The 5000-nt window shown below is 42.2% G+C and overlaps 1 non-coding gene across 1 annotated transcript; it reads right to left on the minus strand.

Moving 5' to 3' along the window:
* Positions 1-1416: 1416 nt before the first annotated feature.
* On the minus strand, positions 1417-1490 carry Trnan-guu (transfer RNA asparagine (anticodon GUU)). Its single transcript has one exon. It is a non-coding gene; the product is annotated as a tRNA-Asn (tRNA).
* Between the last annotated feature and the right edge of the window lie 3510 nt (positions 1491-5000).

Consider the following 5000-nt stretch of genomic DNA (forward strand, 5'->3'; position numbering starts at 1 on the left):
TGTGGCCAGTGACACACAACCTGTGGACATTGACACACAACCTGTGGCCAGTGACACACAACCTGTGGCCAGTGACACACAACCCGTGGACAGTGACACACAACCCGTGGACAGTGACACACAACCTGTGGACAGTGACACACAACCTGTGGACAGTGACACACAACCTGTGGCCAGTGACACACAACCTGTGGACAGTGACACACAACCTGTGCACAGTGACACACAACCTGTGGCCAGTGACACACAACCTGTGGACAGTGACACACAACCTGTGGACAGTGACACACAACCTGTGGACAGTGACACACAACCCGTGGACAGTGACCCACAACCTGTGGACAGTGACACACAACCTGTGGACAGTGACCCACAACCTGTGGACAGTGACCCACAACCTGTGGACAGTGACACACAACCCGTGGACAGTGACACACAACCCGTGGACAGTGACACACAACCTCTGGACAGTGACACACAACCCGTGGACAGTGACACACAACCTGTGGCCAGTGACACACAACCCGTGGACAGTGACCCACAACCTGTGGACAGTGACCCATTACCTATGGCCAGTGACACACAACCTGTGGACATTGACACACAACCTGTGGACAGTGACACACAACCTGTGGCCAGTGACCCACAACCTGTGGACAGTGACACACAACCCGTGGACAGTGACCCACAACCCGTGGACATTGACCCACAACCTGTGACCAGTGACACACAACCTGTGGCCAGTGACACACAACCAGTGACACACAACCTGTGGCCAGTGACACACAACCTGTGGCCAGTGACACACAACCTGTGGCCAGTGACACACAACCTGCATCTGCCAGCATCATCTGCTGTGCGAACAGGAAGAGGGATTGGTATGGATTCGATCCTAGCTAACAACAACAACACCATCACCACCACCACCAACAACAACAACAAGAACAACAACAACAAAAACAAAACAAAAAAACAGTGCAACCAGTCGTCTCTACTACCACCAGAAACAAAACAAAACAAAATAAAACAAAACAAAACAAAGCCAAAATAATAATAATAGAATAGAATAGACTATGTCTTTATTACCAAGTGTACCGGGGTCACAAGGAATATTGGGGGGAGGGGGGGGGGGGGATAGTACATAACAAAGTACGAACATAAATCGAAAATCATACACAGAGATACAGTAGAAATTAGGATACATACAAGTGCATGTCAACACACACACACACACACACACACACACGTTTGAACAGAAGCCGCATATTACATGGATGGGGCTGATGATTAGATCTTCAGGTAGGTGGTTGTAATAATAATAATATGATGATGATGATGAGAGTATTAAACAGGTTTGAATTATGAAAATAATAAAAATAATAATAATAAAAAATAAAAAACATAATAACAAAAGAACGTCCCTGGGTGGGCTCGAACCACCAACCTTTCGGTTAACAGCCGAACGCGCTAACCGATTGCGCCACAGAGACAGCTGAAAGTCTGTTTTGAAAATAGATTACAGATAATGTAGTCATTGTTTTCTATCTAAGTCTGATAATTCTGATGAGTTGCCTTACCTTGCCTTGTACAGTTAAACAAATATTTCAACTGGAAATTAACAAACAATGAGGCCAGGAGATGAAATGATTAATATATAGTAAAGAGTGGTAACTCTCTCCATCCACAAGGTACACAACTTCAAGTAGAGGGGGTGCAGGGTAAGATGTGTGTGTGTGTGTGTGTGTGTGTGTGTGTGTGTGTGTGTGTGTTGGGGCTCATGTACGTTTATGTGTATTTGACTGATTCATCTCTGTGGAACTGCATGTTTGGTGCATATCTGCTGTGCATATGTATGTGAATTAAAAAAAAAAAAAATTTGCTTATCTATCATCATTGTTGTTTGGGGTTTTTTTTAACTTATTTATCTATTTTATTTATTTATTTATCTGTTTATTTATTTTATTTTCATTTTTTATAATTATATTATTATTATTATTAGTTAGTTAGTTAGTTAGTTCATCTTATTTTATTTTATTTTATTTATTTTTTCTCAAGGCCTGACAAAGCCCGTTGGGTTACGCTGCTGGTCAGGCATCTGCTTGGCAGATGTGGTGTAGCGTATATGGATTTGCCCGAGCGCAGTGACGCCTCCTTGAGCTACTGAAACTGAAACTGAAACATAACGACTAATAATGAATACCGGCTTTTTTGTGCCCTTCTAAGTGGTTACTAAGTTATTTTGCTGAACCAAAAACAATGCAGTCTGAATGTGATAGAAGTCCAAATAAAACGAGAGGCAAGGCCTTCAAGACTCACTTGTGATAGATTAAGTCCCCTAGCATTAATTACAGAGTAATTTCCCTTTTTTACTATCTGCACCAAAACGTTTGCAAATAAATAAAAATTCCATGCTTAGCAAAAGAAGTTCCTGTTTGAACAAAAAATGATAATAATGACTCCTCTTGTTGTTGTGTCAGAATAAGTGGTCCAAATGCCAAGTTTAAAGAATGCAAAAAATATAAATATAACAGTAAATGCAGTTTGCATATAATTAGGCTTCTTTTTTATTTTTTTGTGCCCATCCCAGAGGTGCAATATTGTTTTAAACAAGATGACTGGAAAGAACTGAATTTTTCCTAATTTTATGCCAAATTTGGTGTCAACTGACAAAGTATTTGCAGAGAAAATGTCAATGTTAAAGTTTACCACGGACACACACACACACACACACACACACACAACACACACACACACACACACACACACACACACACACACACAGAGAGAGAGAGAGAGAGAGAGAGAGAGAGAGAGAGAGACAACCGAACACCGGGTTAAAACATAGACTCACTTTGTTTACACAAGTGAGTCAAAAATGGGATGTGATTTCCGACCTGTGTGTTCTGTCTTATCCTCACCAGTGAAGTGGAGTGGTGGCCTGGAGGTAACGTGTCCGCCTAGGAAGCGAGAGAATCAGAGCACTTTGGTTCGAATCCCGCCACAGTCGCCAGTATTTTCTCCCCCCCTCGACCAGACCTTGAGTAGTGGTCTGGACGCTAGTCATTCGAATGAGACGATAAACCGAGGTCCCATGTGCAGTATGCACTTAGCGCACGTAAAAGAACCCACAACAACAAAAGGGTTGTCCCTGGCAAAATTATGTAGAAAAATTCACTTCGATAGGAAAACAACAGAAAATAACGCACACATAAACTGCATGCAGGACAAAAAAAGAAATAACAAGAGAGGCAAGGCCTTCAAGACTCACTTGTGATACACTTTAAAAAAAAAGATCCAAGCTTTTTATGTATTGAGTATAATTTAAAAATGTAATGTTTAAGATGAGAAAGATCAGTTTAAAGCGAATTAAGTCCCCTAGCATTAATTACAGAGTAATTTCCCTTTTTTACTATCTGCACCAAAACGTTTGCAAAATAAATAAAACTTCCATGCTTAGCAAAAGAATTTCTTATTTGAACAAAAAATGATAATAATGACTGCTCTTGTTGTTGGGTCAGAATATCAAATCAAAGTGCCAAGTTTAGAGAATACAAAAAATATAAATACAACAGTAAATGCAGTTTGCATATGATTAGGCTTCATTTTTTTATTTTTTTGTGCCCATCCCAGAGGTGCAATATTGTTTTAAACAAGATGACTGGAAAGAACTGAACTTTTCCTATTTTTATGCCAAATTTGGTGTCAACTGACAAAGTATTTGCAGAGAAAATGTCAATGTTAAAGTTTACCACGGACACACACACACACACACACACACACACACACACACACACACACAGAGAGAGAGAGAGAGAGAGAGAGAGAGAGAGAACCGAACACCGGGTTAAAACATAGACTCACTTTGTTTACACAAGTGAGTCAAAAATGGGATGTGTTTTTCGACCTGTGTGTTCTGTCATCCTCACCAGTGAAGTGGAGTGGTGGCCTGGAGGTAACGTGTCCGCCTAGGAAGCGAGAGAATCAGAGCGCATTTAGTTCGAATCCCGCCACAGTCGCCAGTATTTTCTCTCCCCCTCGACCAGACCTTGAGTAGTGGTCTGGACGCTAGTCATTCGAATGAGACGATAAACCGAGGTCCCATGTGCAGTATGCACTTAGCGCACGTAAAAGAACCCACAACAACAAAAGGGTTGTAGAAAAATCCACTTCGATAGGAAAACAACAGAAAATAACACACACACAAACTGCATGCAGGACAAAAAAAGAAATAAAAAGGGTGGCGCTCTCAGTGTAGCGACGCGCTCTCCTTGGGAAGAGCAGCCCGAATTTCACACAGAGAAATCTGTTGTGATAAAAAAAAAAAAAAAAAAAAAAAAGAGGAATACAATACAACTGACAGCTTTTCGCTGACGACTGTGCAAGGCAAGGCAAGGCAAGGCATGGCAAGGCATGGCAAGGCAAGGCAAGGCAAGGCAAGGCAAGGAGTTTATTTCGCGTGCCCCCTGGGGGCAGTTTCAGTTTCAGTTTCACTTTCTCAAGGAGGCGTCACTGCGTTCGGACAAATCCATACACGCCACACCACATCTGCTGAGCAGATGCCTGACCAGCAGCATAACCCAACGCGCTTAGTCAGGCCTTGAGTGCATGCTTACATATTTGTGTACCTGTGAAAGTGGATTTCATTTTACGTAATTTCGCCAGAGGACAACACTCTCGTTACCATGGGTTCTTTTTCAGTGCGCCAAGTGCGTGCTGCACACGGGACCTCGGTTTATCGTCTCATCCGAAAGACTAGACGCTCAGTTTGATTTTCCAGTCAAACTTAGGAGAAAGGGCGAGAGCGGGATTCGAACCCACACCCTCACGGACTCTCTGTATTGGCAGCTGAGCGTCTTAACCATTCTGCCACCTTCCTCCTTCCTGGGGGCAATGAAACATTACACACGTTCATCGTTTCCACATATCCAATAAATACAAAAAGAGTGATGTCAAAAACAAGAAATAGGCTTATTCGTTCAATCACTTAATATACACATTGA

Source organism: Babylonia areolata, chromosome 34 (genome assembly GCF_041734735.1).
Source record: "Babylonia areolata isolate BAREFJ2019XMU chromosome 34, ASM4173473v1, whole genome shotgun sequence".
NCBI lineage: Eukaryota > Metazoa > Mollusca > Gastropoda > Neogastropoda > Buccinidae > Babylonia > Babylonia areolata.